Below are 23,815 nucleotides of genomic sequence, written 5' to 3'. Positions count from 1 at the left end.
GGACACTCCAGCCTGCTCTTTTTGACAGCCATTTATTTGATCATTTTCCTCATTTTTATATTTTGAGTCCCTTTTTACCTTTGTGTTTAAAATGTGTCCCTTGTACACAGAGTATTGATAGGTGATTTTTTTTCTTATCCATTTGCTATTCTCTGCCTTTTGAGCATTGCATTAATCCACTCATGTTCACTATAAATAGAGATAGGTATCAATTTATTGCTATCATTTTTCAGTGTGTTTTTTGTGCTGGTTTCTTTGTTCCATTTCTATGTGATTTTTAATCGCATGGGTTTTGAAGTGAATAAACCAGGCCTTTTGATGAATATGTTGATATTTAGAAGTCTTAAGAGATCTTTAAACTTTATTTTATTGATCGACCTGTAATTTCATTATGTCTACTATAGGGAATATTTGTAATGAACCCAAAAGACTTTTAATTCAGACTAAACTCTTTGGCTAGCCACCAAAGACATTAAATTGCTATTTATATGGTCTATAATGAGCCCAATGCTTCAGTCTGTTGTGGAAACTTTCTTTTGTGAAACTCCTAGGTTTGTGGCAGAATGTCTTGTTTAAGAAGCAAATACCTGCATCAGTAACATTGGACATCTGCTGACCTCTGTGACCATTCTAACTATCCCCCTACCCCATCCACCCTCTACAGCCACAGACTACAGCTCATCATTAACCCACCCTGGAGCAACTAGTCACAGGAAAAGATCACCCTAAAATACTTGAAGCCAAATGGAAATGTCAAAAATTTTAATTGAGCTTGCAGATTATAGGTTTAAGAAGATGAGTTTTTAATTTCATAACCAAATAATTTTGGTGATAGATAAAAATAGTGTCCTTGTTGAGTCCATTCTGATTCATGACAACCCAACTGTGACCTCTCAGAAGCAGGGTAACAGGTCTGTGTTCTAGAAAAGCATCTAGGTATGTTCAAATCACTGACCTTTCTGCTAGCAGTCAAGCACTCAACAATTTGTGCTACCTAGGGATGCTGATTCTGATTCATTGTGACTCTTTTTGGGTTCCTGAGACTAAAACTCCTGCCTACTCCTTTTTTGACTGCAATGTCCTTGAAAATCATTTTCCTCAATTTTAGATTTTCAATCTATATTTACCATTGTGTCTAAGGTGTTTCTCTTGTAGACAGTATATTGATAGGTGACGTTTGTGTATTTATCTGCTAACTTCTATCACTTGAACGTGTATTTAATCCATCCACATTCCATGTAATTAAAAATAGTTAATTTCTGAGTTCCAGGAAGATGGCACCAATGATATAGGATTTCCCTTGTGAACAGCTCACTGTGGGATCACCAGATTTGAGAGTACATAGCCATGTCAGGGGACTGGGCTGTGAGATCAGGTCTCCCAGCACCCTAAGCTTCTTTTTTGTCAGTTCTCCCACAGAGAGTGCAGCTGTTCTTATCACATGCATAGTCCCTGTTCTCAGTGCCTGCCTGTGATCTGCTTCCCTAGACTACAATGGCAACACCCCCTTTTTCCCCTATTTTCCCCTCAACCGCCTGTTCAGTGGTTCACCAGCATGAGGAAATAGCCGGGGCTGTTCATACCTCAGGGAATTCCACTTATGCCTATGTAGATACCTGTAAACCTAGGGCACTGGAAACCATGACAGGCCTTGGAGGGATGAGAGTTCCCATTGGTAATAATCTCTAGCTAAGTCCCAGATCCCACCTGCAGATCAAGATACAACCAGTTGGAAAGAGTTTTAGCACCAGGGAAAGAGAGGAGCAGTTGGATTCTGCCATAAGTGGGTTCTAGGAAGTTGTTAGAAGTGTTTCTATTTGGTTAGGGAAATGGAATCACAAAACTCTTCACCAGTTACTGGGTGTGGGGGGGGGGGAATGGAACCCAGCATTTCTGGGTTTCCTGAAGGCCTTCCCACCACAGGGTAGGTAGACTTTGGAACTGGTGCCCAGACTCTGGTCTGATCGCCCTCTGAATGGAAGTCCCTCCTCCTTGGGTCATTCACTATAATAGTCCAATCACACCCTAGGGCCAAGCATAAGGAGCAGATAGTTCTGAGCAATAGAGGAATCCACTGCTATAAGTACAATAACAGAAAGAGTGTACTCTCCTTACATAATACAGATGGTGTGTTAGTCTGGGTATTTTAGAGAAACAAATCCACAGAAACTCACATGTATAAGTGAGAGTTTTATATAAATAAGGTGACCAGATGTCCCGCTTTTGGCGGGATAGTACTGATTTTTAACAATTTTTCCCACATCCTGTGGTGTTTTTAAAAAGTCCCCATTTTTGGAAAGAATGAATGGCAAGCTAGGGTATATGGTTTTTGGATGCCATGTCGCTATTTCGCCAGGATATGAGTTTTATCAATGGGGTCCCGCTTTACCAGTGTTAAAATCTGGTCACCTTCTATATAAAGGGTAAGTCCATATCAACAAAACATCCCAACCCAGTGCTGCCCAAGCCCACAAGTCCAACATTAGCCCATATGTCCAACACCAGTCCACAAAGTCATCCTCCATCTCACAAAGCACACGCAATGACTCCAACTGCAGGAGGAAAGCCAAATCAGTGAGCGTGTAAGCATCTCAGTGCTGGCAGGGGTCTCCACATGGCTGCTCCAACACCCAGGGCTGCATCGGGATAGGTCCATGTGGCTTCTCCTCAGGGATGTCTTACAGGAAGTGAACCTTGCCAGCTGAAGCAGGGAACTGGCTAAGGCAGCTGCTGTCTGACCAGAAAGCAAGAGACCTGAGAACTAGAAAGACAAAGCTAACTGAGCCATTTATCTCTCTGCCCTTCAATTAGCCTCATATGTGTTTGTCAGCCAGGTTGGCACAATAGATTTTAACTATCTCAATCTACCCCTTGCCAAGTTGGCACCTATACATAATTCTTTAGCCTCAAAATTGCAATTAAGTAACACTTACACCTTAACCCTATAATCCTGTGAATATGTTCCCCTACCTGTGAAAGTTTGTAAGCCAACCACTTCATGCCTTTATCTTCCAATTTTGGGTATCCAATTTATATACTGCTCACTTACATCACCCAGTGCTCTGAGGAGACAATCATATTTTTCGACCTGAAGAATCTTCATTCCAGTTGGAACCTTGTGAAGTCTGCATCCATAAGCAACGTCAAATCTGGACAGGCCATCCATAAAGTCATCAACAATATGCACCAGTTCACAGGCTCAAAAATCTGCATCTGGTCGGGTTCTGGTCAACTCAATGTGGGCTCACTCACTCAGCCTCCACAAGGTGTCCATTGGTTGCCTTTCCTTTAGACCACGGGCTCTCACCAGTACTCAATAAGCCTAGACGCCTCATTCTAGGACTCTGGTAGATTCATTATATCTCTCTCTTTTTTCCTTTTTTTTTCTCCTCCCCCTCCCATTGTATCTTTCTCTTACTCCAACCATGATAACCTCTGGAACCTGTTCCCTTCACCTCAGCAACACACAACCTCCTTTAACTTACCAAGTAAAGTCAGATCTCCAATAACCCTCTCCTCCAACTCATTCAAAATTACTATACCTAAGGGAAGGCTTTCTATGATTAATACCACCACTTAAAACCTACTCCAGGGCACCTAAACCCTAATCATCCTTCTTATTCAACTAACACTCCTACCTCATCTACACACAATACATTTTACCAGCACCTATCTGATCCTCCCCTAACCTAAAGAGCTCCCCACCCACATACATCCCAGAAGATAACACGCCACCATCAGCTCACCCAAGATGCCACTCAAGCAACAGCCAACACCTGCAGCTTCCATAAAAAAATCTAGAGAAACAAAAGTTAATTATTAAAGATGACCGAAACCCAACTATTTACATGGAAGAAGCGGCCCCTGAGCTGCCAGTGAAAGAAAGCTTGAGAATATTCCTTAGTGCCCTTCAGGAAATTAGGGGATCAATCCAGAAATCAAATGAGAGGAAAAAAAGAGATACTAGAATCCTTGCACGGAGGGAAGTCCAAGAGTTAAGGAATAACATTGCAGAAATAGATAAAAAGGTGAATGATATCGGTAATAGAATGGCAGAGATGGAGAACCAAGTCAGTGATCTCGAAGATAACTGGGCAGAATTCAGCAAACGAGAGAAACAGTCAAGCAAAAGAGCAAAAGAATCTGAATAAAGCCTGAGTAGGATGTTAGGTTCCATGAAGCCAAACATTGGAATTATAGGGGTTCCGGAGCAGGAAGATAGAAATAAGCCTACAGTTAAAATAGTAAAGGAATTCTTGGGAGAAAATGTCCCCAAGATCACAAAGAAGAAGACAGTAACCATTCAGGTAGCAGAGAGAACACCAATTAGATTAAACCCCCTAAAATACACATCAAGACATATAGTAGTCAACCTATCCAATTTCAAAGAAAAGGAAAGAATCATGGGATCAGCTAGAGAGAGAAAAGGAGTGGCACATAAAGGTAAACAGATACTAATAAGCTCAGACCTCTCCACAGAGACCATACAGGAAAGAAGAACCTGGAACAACACGTTCTGAAAGTTGAAGGACAGCAACTGCAATCCAAGAACCCTTTACCCAGCAAAGCCCACCAGCAAATTTGAAGGAGGTATTAAAATTAAAATCTCTGATAAAGAAATATCTAGAGAATTCGTAAAAACAAAACCAGCATCACAAAAAACACTTTCCAGTTCTTTATGGGCAGATAAACAACTGCAGCTTCCAAACATGGGATCACCTCAAGGTGTAAAACCACCTAGAAATCAACATGCTGAAAACAGTACCCCAAACATTACAGCCCCGATGGAGATACAAAGACAAGGATAAACATCGCACGCACACACACCACCCTATAAAGGAGAAGAAAGGAAAAATACTAAACACAAATAGTACAAGATGGCAGCAACCATTCTACATTTAGATTTAATTACCTGAATGTCAATGGTTTGAATGTATATATTAAAAGACAAAGGGTAGCAGATTGGGTTAGACAACAAAATCCACCAATCTATTGCTTTCAAGAGAATAGCTTAAACTCACAGACAAAACTTGACTGAGAGTCAATAGATGGTGAAAATTTTACCAAGCAAATGGTGATCAAAAAAAAGCAGGAGTGACAATACTAATCTCTGATGAAATAGACCTCCAGGTACATAACATAACAAAAGATAAGAATGGGCATTATATAATGCTCAAGGGATCAGTAGACCAAGAACCCATACACATTGTAAACATATATATACCCAACAAAAGACCCTCGCTATTCGTCAACCAAATCCTCAAAATGATGAAAAAAGAAATCACTGGAGCAACAATTATAGTAGGTAGTTTTAATACACCGCTCTCAAAGAAAGGTAGATATACAGGTAAGAAACTCAATTAAGAAATGAGCAAACAACTCGACCTAATGGACATTTTCAGAGTTCTCCAACCAACATTAAAAAAAAATTCCTCTCCAATGCACATAGCTCAAACTCAAAAATAGACCCCATGTTGGGACACAAGGCAAGCTTCAGAAAATTCAAACACAAATAGGTCATTCAGACCACCTTCTCTGATCGCAGTGCCATAAAGTTGGAAGTTTACAATAGAAAGAACAACAATAAAGACAAATGCCTGGAGACTTAATAACACGTTTCCCCAAAACTAATGGATACTAACCCAAATTAGAGAGGAAATTAGGAAGTTCCTAGAAACCAATGAGAACAACAATATAGCATACCAAAACTTATAGGACACAGCAAAAGCAGTTATTAGAGATCACGTTATTGCAATAAATTCATACATGAAAAAAGAAGAGAGAAATATGGTCAGCACCTTAACTCAACACCTCCAGCAGCTAGAACAGAGCCAACAACATAATTCTTCTAGCAGCAAAAGAAAAGAAGTTATACAAATTAGAGCAGAGATAAATGAACTGGAAAGCAGAAGAACAATGGAAAGAATCAACAAAGCAAAAAGTTGGTTCTTTGAAAGGATCAACTACATCAACAAAATGCTACCAAACTCAACAAAGGAAAAGAAGGATCAGACATCAATATCTAGAATTAGGGATGAAACCGGGGGAATCACAACAGACCCCACTGAAATAAAAAGACAAATTACGCAGTACTAAAAAAGACTGTATTCCAATAAATTCAATAACTTGGGGGACATGGACAAATACTTGGAAAAACAACCCTCTCCCTAAATTAATGCATATGGACATTAAGAACTTAAACAGACCCGGAGCAAAAGAAGAACCAGATAAGGTCATCAAGAAACTCCCAACCAAAAAAAGCCCCAGGCCAGACGACTTCACAGGAGAATTCTACCAAGCATTCAGAGAAGACCTGACACCAATCCAATAAAAACTCTTCCAATGTATGGATTGTGATAAGAGTTATACAAGGCCCCAATAAAATTATTTTCTTAATATTCCAATAAACAGTGACCATAACATTCACACAAAAAAAGAAAGAAAAGAAATTACAATTTAAAAAAAACTCTTCCAAAACATAGGAAGGGATAGCAAACCCCCAAACTCATTCTATGATGCCAGCATAACCCTGATACCAAAACTGGGCAAAGACCCCACAAGGAGAGAGAACTACAGTCTCATGAACATAGATGAAAAAATCCTCCACTAAATCCTGGGCAATAGAGTCCAACAGCATATCAAAATTAATAATGCATCATAACCAAATGGGATTTATACTAGGGATGCAAGGATGGTTCAACATTCAAAAAACAATATAATCCGCAACAACAACAAAAAAGGACAAGAAGGAGGGCAAAGACCCGAACAGACAATTCACAAAGGATGACACTTGAATGGCTCATAAACACATGAGGAAATGTTCCAGGTCATTAGCCATCCAGGAACTGCAAGTCAAAACAACAATGAGATATCACTTAACATCCATTACTGTAGTCCAATTTTTAAAACCGGAGAACAAAAAACAATGGAGTGGGTGTTGTAAGACAGGCACTCTTATCCATTGCTTGTGAATACACACAGCCACTATGGAAGGCCATATGGTGATATCTAAACCAGATGGAAATTTAACTCCCATATGACCCAGCAATACCATTTTTTTTTTCTTTTTTAACATTTTATTAGGGGCCAGTAATACCATTACTGGGCATACACCCAAAAGAAATTAGAAAAAAATCATGAACAGACATTTGCTCCCCCATGTTCATCGCAGCTCAGTTCACAAACAGTCTAAATTCCCATCAATAGAAGAGTAGATAAAAAAATCCAAAAATCACTGGTTCATCCACACAGTGGAATAAACAGGGATGAAACCATGAAACACCTCAACTCATGGAGGGATCTGGAAGACATGCTGAGTGAAGTCAGGCACAAAAGGACAAATACTGTATGAGTCCACTGCTGTAGGAACAAGCAGCAGAATGGGCACAAGGTCACACTTGCAGTCCATCCAGTTGTCTGGCTGGGGACCAGACAGCCTGGTTAAGAGCTGCACCATTGCCTATGAACCACACGCCATCTGCTCCAGGTAAGTATATTGTAGGTCATTTGGCCAGACGGCACTTCATGGCAGCTGGGATCACATGGCCAGGGGATAGCGGGAGGGGGGGAAATGCTCTCTGCTGAGCGGTAACCATCCAGACCTGGGATGAAGGCCCCCAGAGGGATGAGGTGAACATAGGTGCTTGTCTGTTAGGGGGAGGGGAAGGAGGGGTGACCGCCAGTTGGGGTTATGAGGTAGTTAGTTTATTGTGCCAACCTGGCCGATAAACACATGTGGGGTTAATCAAAGGGCGAGGGATAAATGGTTTGGTGAGCCTCGCCTTTAGAGTCCTCGGGTCTCTTGATTTGTAATGGTCGGACCAGGGTGCAGCTGCCTTAGCCAGTTCCCTGCTTCAGCTGGCAAGGCTTACTTCCTGCAAGACATCCCCGAGGAGAAGCTGCATGGACCTACCCGGATGCAGCCCTGGATGCTGAAGCAGCCGTGTGGAAACCCTTGCCAGTGCTGAGATGCTTACACGCTCACTGATTTGGCTTTCCTCCTGCATCATTGCGTGTGTTTTGTGAGATGGAGGGGCATTTTGTGGATTGGTGTCAGACAGATGGGTTAATGTTGGACTTGTGGGCTTGGGCAACACTGGGTTGGGATATTTTCTTCATATGCACTTAACCTTTATATAAAACTCTCTCTTATACATGAGTTTCTGTGGATTTGTTTCTCTAATGTACCCGGACTAACACAGGGTAGGAGAGTCTGAGGATGTCCTTGTGATTACTAAATCAAAGTGTCTTTGTGTCATGCAGTGGGGGAGCAGAACTGATCTAGGGCATGGGGGGTATCCTGGGAACCCAGGCTGGATGCTGAAGAATACTGGATCACTAAATCCTGATCTTTGGGGTACACATCAAGCTCCAGAGGCTGCATTGGTGAGACCACAAATGGGACTGCCTTGGGTGAACTGGACTCTTCCCCAGACACTCTTGTAACCTGAGGATTTAAGCCAGAAAACATACAGTGTTGAGGTAGAAGAAGACAGCTATACCAAGAGCAGTGTACTGTTGGTTGGTGAACAAACAAGGTCTTGGTACAGCAATGCCCAGTATGCTGTAATAAGACACATATTATCCTGGCAACCCTGTGACAGCCATTCTGTTATATTCCGCTTATTCCTGTTTATATTAGGGTGTATCTCAGAAGTGTGTCGCCATTGGGGCTCACCCTCTTGCAGTTTAGTTATTTGTTTCTTTATTTTTTGGTAAATGAAACCAATGGATGTTGGGCCTACAGGGAAAGAAACTATAACAAGGCTTTGGGGTGGAGGGTGGGGGCTATGAGAGGTGGGGAATACAAAAGGGAGATGATGTCAAGAAGTCCAGGAAAGAAAAGTCTGTTCTAGAAAACATGGATGATTATGCAAGAATTATGTTTGACATGATTGAACTATGGAGTGATGTGACATATATGGGCTCCCAAATTAAACCAAATAATTTTAGAATTATACCAAATAATTTAAAAATTTTAAATTTAAAAAATAAATAACTGAAATAAAGGCATAGATCCAGGAATGGGGTTTGGGCTCATACTAAATTCTAGCCCCAACTTAACAATCAGTTCTTACATCATGACCCTGCTCCGCACTCACCTTCATTAAATGATCACTGAAGATATGGATGCTAAAGCAAAGTGTGGGGAAGAAAGCAGATGGTGCCTGGCTATCAATTGGTACAGGAATAGTGTCTGGGGTCTTAAAGACTTGTATTCAAACAAGCAGCCATCTAAGCAAGGAGTCAATTAATTCCACACAGAAGAAGCACACCAGCTTGTGTCATCCAAAATTAACAATTACAAAACTGGAACACGGTGAGGGGAAAAACATCAAAGCAAAAATTATGAACACTCAATTTGTGGAGGACTATGCGGCATGGCGAGAGCCCAAACCCATCTGCAGAGTGTCTGGTCTGAGTGAGCCTCTGGCAGATCTGCTCTGGCCACAGGCAAGGGTGCAGAACAGCCTTACGATCAGGCAGAGACCATTGTGGTCTTGATTGTGCTGGATCAAACTCGACATGTGACCAGCTGACCCCCCTACAAATACAACCTGAATTTGTTCTGAGTGCAAGTGTCTCACTGGTTCCATGACAGAAATTTCTTCCCTGGGTTGTTTATTGTTGTTAGTGGTCTTTTGCTTCTTACACATTACGAGTATTTTCGTCTGGATACTATTATGCTTCTACCCTGACGACCTTAGCGTGATTTTGTTTTTTATTGTTTTCTGTTGGGTCTCCCAGCTGTGAAGCACAGAAGGAGTGGATGCATAATGATAATAATGGATACAAGGGGATATAGGGAATACATGGTGGGGGATAGAGAGGGAAAGGGGATTTCAGGAGTAATTAATGAAGATAGGAGGGGGGAGGGAGCACTAGAACCCATTGAGATTGTATAAATCATTTTTAAAGTGATTTAACCATTGGGAGGGGTGCTCTAAAATGGATGGGGGGGGGTGATTGTACAATGCTCTGTGATATGATTGAATGATTGAACTATTGAATTATATGATATGTAAATTAGTTGCCAATAAAACTGTTGGGGGGAAAAAAGAGCAAAACCATTAGATACAAGTAAACTACCTCACACCAAAGGCAAATATAAAAATGGAAGGACACTCTGCTTCCTTTCCAGAATGTACCAGTCTTTGGTCCTTTACCAAGGGCGTACTGGACATGGAACTGTTTTGAATTATAAACGGCACAAAGCAACAACAACCAATTTGGGGGAAGCCTTGCATAGGCAGGGCTAGAAAAAAAGAGGAAGGTAAGAAAGGCTTAAATGTGGCTAATAAATTTTAATAACTTCAGAAGAATATATCTATTTATAACCCCTAGAGTAGCCAAAGATTTTTTTTATTATTTGTTTTTAGGTTAAGATGGCCAAGTATGCCAAAGATTTTTTAAACAAGATGTAAGTAAAACTACTCTTTAAGATATGATTTATAAATCTAACTATGAAAATAAAGAGCAGCTATTTATCAAAGACTAAGGGAAAAATGATTTCTTGCTCATCGTGCAGTGTGCTTCTTTGTAGTAGTGCTGGTTTCGTTGTTGCATTTCTCTGGGACTGCTAATAGCATGGGTTTGGGAGTGAATAATCAGGTCTGACAGCATCACCACAACTCCTAATAATAATGCTAATATGTATTATTAATCAGTACAGCTCCTATTATTAACAGGAGCACTGATGGTATAGTGGGTTCAGTGTTGGGCTACTATGAGGCTGTTAGTCCACACTCACCGCTCTATGGGAGAAAGGTGAGGGTGTCTGCTCCCCTCAGGATTGACAGTAGGAGAAATCCAAGGAGCACTGCTACTGAGGGTCCCTACCAGTTCCCTGGGTAGTGACAGGACGACAGTGGGGTTTGGGGCTTTGTTTTCTGTTGCTAACAATCTCTCTCTCTCTCACTTCCCTGAAGTCAATACTGACTCATAACGATCCCCTGTGGGTTTCAGAGACTGCCACTGTTTATGGGAATAGAACGTCCAGTCTTTCTCCCTTGGTGGCTTCAAACTGCCAAGCATGCAGATCACAGCCCAACGCACACCCAACATACCAACATTTGTAGAGGGACAATTGTGTGCTCTGCACTTCACATAAGGAGCACTGGTGGCGCTGTGAGATAAGCATTGGGCTGCTACTCACAAGATTGCCGGTTCAAGACCGCCAGCCACTCCATTGAAGAGAGGACACTGTCTGCTCCTGTGAAGATCCACAGTCCTGGAAACCATCAGGAGTGGCTCTCCTCTGCTTACGGGGTTGCTGAGTCTGAACGACTCGATGGCCGTGGGTTTGGATTGGGTTGATGCACTTCACATACTCCATAGACCGCTTCGACGCCTTTTCTCATTCACTCCTGACAACAACACGATGAACCAGGCACAGCTTTCGTACTCGGCACAGAGCCAAAGCCACTGCCTTTGGGGGCCATCTCCCTGGGAGCACTGGCCTGGTGCTGGCCTCTAAACTCCATGTTTTACTTTGGGGGGAGAGGAAGCCCAGATGAGGTCACGGTGGTAGTATCAAGATAGTAAAGTTGGAGAATATGGAACATATTTAGAGGTAGAACTCATCATCGGTAGCTAACTAATATAGAGAGTGAGGAAAAGAAAGAGGTGAGGATTTGAGGGAAGTGATTCGCAAGTACTCACAGGACTTGCGGGAGGGGCAGTTGCACGTAGCCTGCCACTTTTCCCTGGGCTCCACCAGTGAGCCCTGTGCTTGGAACCAGATGTGCAGGTCTGGCTTCTTAGATGGGATGAAAGGGTGGGCCACTCCCTTTGACCAAAACTGCATCCTGGGAGCAAATGTAGCAACAGGTGCGTTATCAGCCCATTCCTCCCCTCGTCAGTTGGCCAGATGTCAATATTCCCAGGAACGGCTTGCCTGTGTGTAAGTGTGTGTTAGATGGCACCTGGCCAACCCCACTTCTCTTTCTGTTTCTGGTGCAACACAAGAGGGATCCGGTGTAGCGCCTGCCCAGTGCCAGCCACAGGAAGTGACTCACTGGGCCTGGGGGATTAGAAGTTACATGTGAAGCTGGCTATGCTGTTCTTCCGGACATTGTTCCATCAATCCCTGTGGGTCAGTCACGCTATTTGCCGGCCACCCCTCACCTTTGCTACCTGGGATTCCTCACACATTCATATTCGCTGATGAGAAGGCAGTGAACAATACAAAAGGAAAGTTAGCGAAAGGAAGAGGGAAGAGGAGTGAAGGCCCCAGGGACTGAGAGCCCAACAAGGGCAAGTGTCCAAGAGGTCGGTCCTGTGGATTTGCACAGCCCCTTTAATTCCTCAGCAATAGATGGGGACAACAGGTGAAGAGTCACCGACAAGGAAAGCTCCTCAGAGACTCGGTGTTCAAGGCTTTTTTATCTGCATGAGCACATAGGTAAGCTAGGTGAGCACATAATAAAGTTCCCAACTTCCAGAAGGAAAACGGGTATTTCATAGAAGCCACGTTGTTTGTGGGAGCCCTGGTGGGGTAATGACGAGGTGTTGGGCTGCAATCTGCATGGTCGGCAGTTTGAAGTCACCAGCGGCACCGCGGCAGTGAGTTTGGTTTGGTTTGGGGACGTTGTTTGTACACAGTGTGAGCACAATGATAAGAGCCACACTTTATCATCTGGAGGAAATCCTATCCCTGTAGGGACCTGTTTGCCAGGCAAGTTCTGAGATGCCAGCCGAGGACAACCTCGAGAGCAGACCTAGCTCATCTGACCCCGAGGTTTATGCGGTGGATGGTGCCTGAGTTAGTTAATTGTGCCAACCTGGCTGATAATCACATGTGGGGCTGGTTGAAAGGCGGAGGGATAAATGGGTGGTGAGCCTCCCCTTTCTAGTTCTCGGGTCTCTTGTTTTGTGATGGTTGCACCGGGTGCAGCTGCCTTAGCAGTTCCCTGCTTCAGCTTGCAAGATTGACTTCCTACAAGACATCCCCAAGGAGAAGCCGCATGGACCTATCCCGATGCAGCCCTGGGTGCTGGAGCAGCCGTGTGGAGACCCCTGCTAGTGCTAAGATGCTTATTCGTTCACTGACTCAGCTTTCCTCCTGCAGTTGGCATCATTGCCTCTGTTTTGTGAGGTGGAGGACTTTGTGGACTGGTGTTGGGTTAATGGGTTAATGTTGGACTTGTGGGCTTGGGCAGCATTGGGTTGGGATGTTTTCGTGATGCACCTTTCTTTACATAAAACTCTCTCTTATACATGAGTTGCTGTGGATTTGTTTCTCCAAAGTACCCAGACTAATATAGTGCCTATAACTGTGTGAGGAAATTGAGATCAGAAATTTGCTGGGCAAGTGAGAGGAGAAAGGGAATTGGACCTCCTTTGAAGAATCTGTGAACTATTGGAAAGAAGGCCGAGGAGGCCTTTGGAAATGGTCTCTTACTGCTTGTGGCCAGGTTGCTGTTGTGGATTAGGACGTCATCTGCTTAGAGCTTACGGTCAACATCATGGAATGGGTGCGAGATGACGGATTGAAGAAGGAGCTGTGAAGGAAGGTGGGACGTCAGCTGAGGAGATGAGACTGAATAGACAGACTGGGAAGTTAAACCCAGATCAAGAGAGCAGGATGTTTGGAGCAGCAGAGTGGGCAATATAGTTGGTGAGGAAGTGTGGTCCTGTAACAGGACGGCAGAGGAATCCCGGACTTCTTTGCCGCCCAATCTTGCCCTTAGTATGATCCATTATAAAAACAAGTCTGACCTGTGACAGAGAAGATCAGAATTGGTGGCTGGCCAGGATCTATAGCTAATATTAAATAAAAAGATATTGTTTTCTTGAAAGGATGCAAATGCTAATTGGATGGAATTTTAGTCCTCAAATAACTTCCAACAGTTTCAAGGAATCCTCAACCACAGGCCTTCCCTCTGATTCCTCACCAAAACAAGGTGTCTGTGGGATGCAAACGGGTTTTTCCCCAGGTTGTCTCCCCCAAATATATGCCAAACCTAAGATGCTGCTTGCTCCACATGGTAAATGATTGTACACTTGGAGGTCAACGCAAGGTGCTTACAGGTTAATCTCCCTGAGGGTTATCAGCATCTAGAGCAATCAGACTCTACAGTCTGTCCCACCCTATGTAGGGCCCACTCCCTTCTGATAAGGATAGTAGATTGCCTCCCTGAAGGGGAGCCCAGAGACAATGTCGAGCCCACTCAAGGATGACCAAGGCTAGGCTGCCATCTTGAATCTAGGGCCCGCCCATCTTGTCACATGCGTACCTTTAGTGCCACCCCTACTGATTGCGTGTGCACCCCTAGCTCATCCCCTTCCTGTCGTGCATATGCCTATGGTCCAGCCCTTTCTTGTTACATATGTAACAGGGGGGCTTGCACACCCCTAAGTATATATAGACCTTGGTCAGAAATAAAGAGGCAGCTCTCTCCTCTCCTCTCCTCCCCTCCTCCCGCTCTCTGCACGGACCTGGCTGCTAAGATCATGGCCATCCCAGAGGTGAGCATGCTACCATAAAATGTGTCTGACTCCTTTATTTTATCTTGTCTCCTACCTTCCCTATTCTCTATGACTTTACTATGATCTTTATATATTATTGTCATACAATTGTACCTCTGGACCCCCCACAATTGTCAGGCTGGTTACTCTGACAGGGGTCAACTACACAACCACTTTGTACGTGGCTGTAGACAAGCAAGGTGTGTGGAGTGCAACGTAGAGGCGCCTGGGAATAAATGTTTCACTATCTCTGTGGAAAAATGAGAGGCAGTATGCTCACCTCTACTGTTTGGTTGTTTTAAAGTCATTAATTTTATCACACTGTGATAAGATGCAAATAAAAATGAGTGTGCTAGAACCAGGTAAGGCCTGGCTATGGACCAAGTACTGCCATTTGTGATTTTTTTCATACCACGATTGATTCCAACTCATAGTGACCCGATAGGACAGAGTAGAACTTCCCCTGAGGGTTTCTGAGGCTAAAAAGCTTTATGGGAACCGAAAGCCCCATCTTTCTCCCGTGGAGCACCTGGAGAGTTTAAACTTTGTGGTTAGCAGTGCAATGTATAATTACTATATCACCAGGCCTCCACTTAGCCTTCCTTTTAGATAATGTAGGCAAACATGGATCTGAACAAGAGTCTTGGGGCCTTTTACTGGTGCTCTTACTGTTTATCTTTAGCAGTATTTTAAATAAGATCGTTTTTAACTGAATGAGATCTTGTTTCAACAATAGACGGAAGGTCTTTAGTTCCTAGACAGCCCTCAATGTTATCTCAGGCAACCAAAGAATGACTTCCTCTATCTTTGGTTTCTTTGCCTCTGGTTCCCACACTCAGTAGGATCTAACCCTCAGCATCTTTAAGAAGGGAAATGCATCTATTGTTTCTACTTCCCGCCATTGACATTTTTTAAAGAAAAGTCATAGAAAGAGAGCCTCCAGTTTACATGGGTCAGACTCCCTACTTTAGGAAAGACCACTGTGGTCAGCAAACTGTGACTCTCAAGCCCTATGTGGCTCTTGTGATACATACATGAAGTCAAATTGAACAATTTTAAAGAATATTCAGATAATGATGGTTTTGCTTGTTTGTAAAATATATATTTTTGGCTGTCGAATCATTTTTAAATTGTTGTGAGGGACAGGATGGGCTCTTCTGTCTCAAAAGTTTGCCAACCTCTGGACTAGACCAAGAATCACCCAGGCAAATGAAGCTAAGTGTGAGGGAAGTCTTCCATAGACCAAATGCTCATTGAAAACACTGGGGCAAGCCTGCAAATTGGTCCCCTACTGGTGGCGTCATATCTGGGTGGAAGTTACAAGGAAACTCCTGACTAGATTAATCATCAACTGAAGCAGGAAAATGAATAGCATTGTACCACATTTCTGACCAACAGTACCCAGTTCTGACTCAGTCTTAACCACGGGCACTAAAGTCAGGAGTTGTAGCTGGCAGCTATTTTTAAATGAAGATTTCTGGAAGCTTCGGCTTACTTAAGTATGAAGTTTTTAAAGTTGATTACCTAATAAATGTCTAACCACAATTTTTAAAAAAATTAAAAGTCTATTACAAACTGAAAATAATTATGTACACATGCCAGACAAACAATAACAGCAAAAAGATGTGCAAGAAGGTTAAAATTTTATTCATATTAGCCCAAACTAGACACAACCCAACTGACTACCAGTGTATATCAACACGATGGAGCTTGTGGTTGTTGTTGTTGTGTTGTTAGGTGCCGTCTAGTCCGTCCAACTCATAGCAAACAAACGGAACAAAACCCTGCCAGGTCCTGAGCCACCTCACAATTGTTGCTATGTTTGAGCCCATTGTTGAAGCCACCATCAATCCATCTCATTGAAGATCTTCCTCTTTGTATCTACTTTACCAAGCATGATGTCCTTCTTCAGGGACTATCCCTCCTGATGACATGTCCAAAGTCCATAAAATGAAGTCTTGCCATCCTGGCTTCTAAGGAATATTCTGGCTGTACTTCTTTCAAGACCAATTTGTTCATTCTTCTGGAAGTCAATAGAACATACTACTGAGGGGGGGTGGGCAAAGGATGAAATACTGTTATGTGCAACATCAGAGACTCTCACAGATAGAATGTTGACTGAAAGAAGCCAGACACGAGAGTACGTACTGTGTTATTACATTTATATGAAGTTTAAGAACAGGCAAAACCAATTTACAGTGATACAAGTCAGAATACTGGTGACCTCTGGGTTGTATATTTGAGGGGTAATGATTATATTGACTGGCAAAAGACATGAAGGAGATGAATGTTCTCTGTCCTTCATCTGAGTGGTGGTTACATGGATGATGTGGTAGCCACCCTCCAATACGGCCCCAAAGAATGCCTTTCTTTCATGCCCTTGTACTGTCCCCACCCATTTCTTCTTGCCTTTGCTTGTCACCTTTCATGTTGTAGCAAGCCTGGTATGTATGAAAAATAGAATATAGCAAAAGTGAGGGTGTGTCCCTTGAAGTTGATCATAGACAACAGTGTGACTCTGCCTTGCTTTCTCTCTTGAATCATTCGCTCTGAAGGATGCCAACTGACATTTCTTAAAAACACTTAAGTCTATGGAGAGGTTCACATACAGAGGAATTGAGGCCTCCTGCCAGCAGCCATCATAGAAACAAATCCCCCAGCCCCAAGCAGAGCTTCAGCCGAGGTTGCAATGTGGGTCAGTCAACATTTTGATAGTAACACTATGACATTCCCGGAACCGGAAACACCCAGGACTATCCACGCTCCTGATTGATGAATTGGATTTAATATTTTTCTTTTAAGTTACTAAATTTGGTGTAATTCCTAATGCAGCAAAAGATAACGAATACAAGAATGGTTATTTTTATTAGGTGTTTGTCTTAGGAGCCCTGGTGGTACAGTGGTTACACATTGGGCTGCGATCCCAATGGTCAGCAGTTTGAAACCACTGGCAGCTCTGTGGGAGAAAGAATGGGCTTTCTACTCCCATAAACAGTTATAGTCTCAGAAACCCACAGGGGGTGGTCACTGAGTCAGCATTAACTTGATGGCAGTCAGGTTTGTTGGTTGTCTAAGGCTGGGTCTCTAGAGAATCAAAACCAATGAAGCATATATATTGTGGAGGAAGGGTTCCAGCCCGCCACCACTAATCACGGTTCGATAGACGCAATTGTATGGTTGAGATATATAAATATTATATTAAAGTCATAGAGAGCATGAGAGATAAAAGAGAGATTGAAATAATGGAGTCAGACATTTCATGGTAGCATGCTCACACTTGGTGGTCCACGTGGAGAGAGAGATATTTAATGCTAACCAAGGCTTTTATATTCTCTGGGGACAGCAAGCCTCCTAATTACAGGTGAACACATATGTCACAGGAAAGGGTTGTGCTATAGGTAATACAGTAATGGGAGGGGGTGATCTAGGGGTATACATGCAATAGGAAGAGAATGGATTGGGGGTATACATGTGGCATGATGGTCAGGTCCTAGATTTAGGATGGCAGCCTAACTTTAGATGTCACTGGGCCTGTTTGACCTATTCTCTGACTCAACTAGAGACCATTATCAGTAGGATGTGAACTCCACCTACAGGAACCAAATCAATGATCGCAGGCTTTTAGGGAGAAGTAGCCCATTGTCCTTAACAGCAGGGAGTGGGGCCTACCTATAGTCTGGCAACAGGCTGCTTGACAATCATTTGTCATTAGCTGTAAGCAGTGTCCTAAGTCTAACATATGTTTGGGGGAGAAATCTTTCTGTTTCCCACAATATATGTATAAATAAAGATTTCTATCAAGACAATGGCTTATACAGTTGTAGAATTGGGAAAGTTCAAGTTGAGGCAAATTTTAAGGCATGAATCAGATGTTAGGCTGGAGCCTTCTTCTAACTCAAGTAGCTGGGGGAGCTGATGAACCCAAGATTGGCAGGAAAACAATAGGTGGTGGCTGCAGAGGTGAATTCAAATAAGCATGTCAGGCTTGTGGCTGCAGAGGTTGGTAAGTCAGGTAGCAGGACGCTGATGACTCCCAGAATCAGTAGGAAATATGGCAGGATCCAGATGCAGCAAAAAGCAACGTAAACTTTTCTATAATGTCAACTTATATTAGAAGGAGGCCACACCTCCAACGATACTTCCTTTTAATTGATTACATCAGGGCTGTGATTTGAGTAAGGGTATTGCATCCCACCTAACCTTTTTTTACAACTGATGGGTTGCTCATAGCAGATCCTTCCTTATACGAAGGTGATTACAGTATATTAGATCACATCATAGGAAATTAGTAGGTCTTAGCTGTCAAACTATTGGGAATCCTGGCCAAGCCACGCTGACACAAAATCTTACTTATCAGTACTGTTGAGTCCATTTTGACTCATAGTGACCCCAAGCGACAGAGCAGGATGACCTCACAGTGTTCCCTACCTTGGCTGTGATCTTTGCAGGAGCATATTGCCAAGTTTTTCTTTCAAGCAGCTGCTGGATGCGGTTGAACCACGAGCCTTTCAGTGAGTGAGCAGTCAAGTGTGTAACTGTTATGCTTCTAAGGCTCCTAATAAAAGGGTAGAACATGTAAAACTTATTAATCTATACATGTAAGATATGTGCACATCTGTATGGTATCTTAATTTTTAATTAAAAAGCCTCCTGCCAAAAGGAAAGCCTCAAGATATGCTCAACCTGAAGCGTCCTAGAGATCTAGCAGGAAGATTAACTCAAGGTCTCCTGTGTATCCACAAAAAGTGTTGACAGTAGACTGACAGAGGAAGGGAAGTGTGAGCAGGTATCCATTCCTGTTCCCTGTGTTCAGTTGCCATCCTCCTGTCTTCAGATGGTTCTTTTAGAACCAACGGTAACTGTTGACTTGGGACTCAGTATTTGGGGGTAGAGGAGGAGGTCTGGGGTTGAAGGCTGCAGACTATCAGCAGAATAAGTGGTTGAACACTTGACTGCTAATCAAAGATTGGTAGTTTGAACCCACCAGCTATTCCAAAGACCAACCCCTGGACAAGGACATCATGCTTGGTAAAGAGAGGGCCAGTGAACAAAAGGAAGGCCTTCAAGGAGATGGACTGACACCATGGCTGCAGCAGTGGGCTCAGGCATAGGAACAATTGTAAGGATGGCACAGTGTTTCATTCTGTTGCATCTAACAACAACAGCTATTCCAATGGAGAAAGATGTAGCAGTCTGTTTCCATAAAGATTTCAGCCTTGGAAACCCTATGAGGCAGTTCTACTCTGTCCTATTGAGTTGCTATAAATTGGAATAAACTTAATTAGCAACAAGATATCAGCAAAACTGACCATGGCTGTGAATGCTACAAGTCATTATATGGCATTAGCAGCAAAAATGGGGCTGACATCCGTTAGGAATTGTAGAAACAGTGCCTGGGTCTTTTTTTTTTTTTTTTTTAATTCGTCTTTGTCTCTCTCTCTGTCTCTTTTTCTATCATTTTTTGGAAGTTCTTACAGATATTATAATAATCCGTAATTCAATTAAATCAAGTATCATTATACAATTGCTGTCACCATCAGTTACAATACATTTTCTCTCTTCTTGAGCTTCTTGATATCATCCCCTCTCTCTCTCACCCTCATCCTCCAGAAACCCTTTATATATATGGCAGTATCTTACACCAACTCGTGGATCCAGTCACCTACAATTCTGTTATTCGTTTCCCTTGAGTGGGGTTATATAGACCTCCTTGTTATCAGCTCCTCCAACCCTCCTTCCCCTCTTCTCTTCCCATACCCTCAAGGAATCATTACTCCCATTACTGTTTCTGAAGGATTATCTATCTTGGCTTTCATGCAATGAATGATCTTAATTATACAAATGAACATTTTACAAAATGTTTTTAAGTTTTTGATCTTTTAAAATCAGAAGAAAGACTGTAATAATAATAAATAGATCATAATGAATCCAACCTGGATTATATTTGTCTTTCTACTGCAGCAGTTGTAAAAGATAACTTTAAATGCTTTTGTTTTGTGGAGAGAAGGGCCCAGAAAGAGATTGATGCCTGTGGCCCATGAAAGTCACAGTGCAGCCCTGAGCAAAAGGAGAGGGGAAAGGAAACAAACAAAAAAGGTGACCAAGGGGAAGAAATGCCAGCCCCAGGAGCAAAGACCTCAGATATATCACCAGATGAAGCTGGATTCAAGCCATCCCCCTAACAGCTAGCTCGATCTTCATTGCCAATTTCAAACTTCAGTCTCCATATTAGAAACTAAGTAAACTTGCCCTCTGTTAAGCATCCTTTTTTCTCTATGGAGGAGACCTGGTGGCATCGTGGCTTATGCATGGGGCTGCTTACCACAAGGTCAGCAGTTTCAAAACCTCCAATCACTCCATGGGAGAAAGCTGAGGCTTTTTTTTCTCCCATAAACATTTACAGCTTCAGAAAACCACTGGGACAGCATTACTCTGTTCCCTAGGGTCACTATGAGTTAGAATCAATTTGATGGAAGTGAGTTTGGTTTTTTGGAGTTTTTTTCTCCAAAGTAGAACCTACTTTAAAGTTTTCAAATGAACAACAGGAGGAAAAAGGATTCCTTTATTTTAGAAGAAACTGTTATCTCTTTTTAAAATAATGACATTTTATTAACAAACAATTTTTATAATGAAATTTTATTAACAAACATATATTGTGCATCTCATGTTCCTAGTATAGAAGGTAAGATATCTTTTCTGTTCAGTCAATGAGGTAGGAGGAAACCTGAGAGAGTGGAGCTTAGCGAAAACTATATTTTCCAGAGGACAGTATAATCAACTGCATTGAATGTTACTAAGACTTTACATGAAATTAGAACTAAGGAGTTGCTCCTTGTGCTAGTCTGGGTACATTAGAGAAACAAATCCACAGAAACTCATGTATAGGAGAGAGTTAAGTGCACATCAAGAAAACATCCCAACCCAGTGCTGCCCAAGCCCACAAGTCCAACATTAACCTATATGTCCGACACCGATCCACAAAGTCCTCCTACATCTCACAAAACACACACAATGATGCCAACTGCAGGAGGAAAGCCGAATCAGTAAATGAGTAAGCATCTCAGCGCTGGCAGGGGTCTCCACACAGCTGCTCCAGGCTGCATCAGGGTAGGTCCATGTGGCTTCTCCTTGGGGATGTCTTGCAGGATGTCAGCCTTGCCAGCTGAAGCAGGGAACTGGCTAAGGCAGCTGCATCCTGGTCCGACCATCACAAAGCAAGAGACCCGAGAACTAGAAAGGCGAGGCTCAATGAGCCATTTATCTCTCTACCCTTCAATTAACCCCACATGTGTTTATCAGCCAGGTTGGCACAATAAGCTAACTACCTGACCCTTCAATTGGGCAACACAAAAGTGAATGATTATTTTAAGAAACGTGAGAATCTATGATTGCCTAGTGTTTTTTTTAAAAAGGAGAGGAACTAGATCCTTGCATCATTTCTTAGACGAAGATAATTCCCAATGGATCGGGGTTTTTTTTCTTTTTTTTTGGATCAGTATTTTTGTGAAATTTTAGATTGCAAAAATTAGAGAGAAACACGAAGGATGGATTTTGTAAGAGAACACAAAACTCCGAGTAAAATTTCCCCATGAAAAAGAAATCCCAAAGATCAAAACACAAAGTAGTAAAAAGCATCAGCAAAACATTTGCTAGACCAATGGGCTAATTTTCTTAATAAATAAAGATCTTGGGCAAATCAATAAGAAAGAGTACATTGAAAAGTTGTTATTGTACAGGTTAAAATTTACCATATTATCATTTGCTTTCCTTTTTAACCCATTTTTACGTTTGTTCTAGTTTCTGTTATCTTCTGTTACCTTCTGAGTGCAAGATTTTCTGAGTTTTGTTTTGTTGTCATTGTTGGAGCTTCTTGTAGGTTTTCCTGCACAAGTAAATCTATAGAGACAGGAACTAGATTACTAGTTCCTTAAGGCTATGGGATGGGAAGTTGGGGGGTAATAGGGGGCTAATTATAATAGACCCAAAAATGAAAAAAAGTTCTAAAATGGATTGTAATGAATGCACAACTCTTTTCAATATATGTAAACTACTGAATTATATGGTATGTGAATTATGTGCCAATGAAACTGTTAAATTTATTATTTTCTCTAAACTTATTTTTTTTCAAGGAAGAGACCTGAAGTGACTTTATTTTCTGCACGATGTAAGCCAATCATGAGATTTCACAGTGATTCCTGGGGTGGGGGCCAAAGGAAGGTGTCGCCCATCTGCTGGGCCGCGGGCAGGGCGGGCTCACTGCGGCAGCTGGAGGAGCACCGACTGGCCCTGCGGCAGGTAGGTGATGTTTCCCGAGCGCTCGAGCTGATAGGCAATTTCCTCGCAGCCTCCAGCTTGCGCAGCTCCATCAGCCCGTCCCCGGAGGTGGCCAGCGAGTTGGCGACCAGCTCGGCAGCCTTGGAGTCACCCTCGGCCGAGATGATGGCCGCCTTCTTCTGCTGCTCAGCCTTTTCCACCACAAATCTGGCTCTCTCAGCTTCCTGCTGGGCCACCTGCTTAGCTTCCACCGCTTCTGTGAACTCCTTCCCGAAGGTCAGATGCGTCAAGGACACGTCATCCAGGATGAGCCCAAAGGTGGCTGCTTGCTCCGTGAGGTCGTCGCTCACCTGTCTGGAGACCAGCATCAAAGCGAGCCACCACGGACTTGAGGATCTCGGTGGAGATGGATGGCAGCACGCGCTCACCATAGTCCTCGCCGATGCTGGTGTAGATGCGAGGCAGCTGGCTGGCCACGGGGTGGAGGAGGAGGCGCAGTGTGATGTTGACATTCTGTAGATCTTTGCTACCAGTGATGACTGGCACGTTCAGTGGTCGAGAGAGGCAGTCAAAGAGGATTGGTTTCTGTGCCCAAGGGATGAGAAAGTGAGTCCCTTCCCCCTACCACGATGTCCTGGACGCCACGGAACTGGTCAAAGACAACAGCACTGTGCCCCGCATCCACTTTATAGAGGTTCACCACACCTCCCACGATGGCTAAGGCCAGGCGGAACACCTTGGCAGCCATGTGTGCTTCTGTTAGACCTCACCTTTCAGCCCACTCACACCTGCTTTCACTCTGACCTCCCCATGAATTCCCCAGCCTTCTCTAAACTTTTGAGTTAGAGAAACTTCTGCCACAGGCACAGATTATTTTGTCATCAGCAAAAAGTATTCTCTTAGAAATCGTTTATTAAAAATAGTATTTCCTGGACTTTTTGCATGATAGCAGTATCTACTGAAGCTCTACAAAAGATGAAGAGCCTGAAGGTAAACAAGCGGCCATCTAGCTCAGAAGCAACAAAGCCCACATGGAACAACATATCAACCTGTGTGATCACGGGGTGTCGAA

General features: G+C 42.9%; 1 pseudogene; it reads right to left on the bottom strand.

Annotated features, from left to right (window-relative positions):
• Window positions 1-22,722: 22,722 nt before the first annotated feature.
• LOC101647725 lies at window positions 22,723-23,506 on the bottom strand (annotated as a pseudogene).
• Window positions 23,507-23,815: the final 309 nt, after the last annotated feature.

Source organism: Echinops telfairi, unplaced genomic scaffold (genome assembly GCF_000313985.2).
Source record: "Echinops telfairi isolate 266 unplaced genomic scaffold, ASM31398v2 ScPeMD7_7400;HRSCAF=8409, whole genome shotgun sequence".
NCBI classification, from domain to species: Eukaryota; Metazoa; Chordata; class Mammalia; order Afrosoricida; family Tenrecidae; genus Echinops; species Echinops telfairi.
This window is presented reverse-complemented; position numbering and strand designations above follow the sequence as displayed.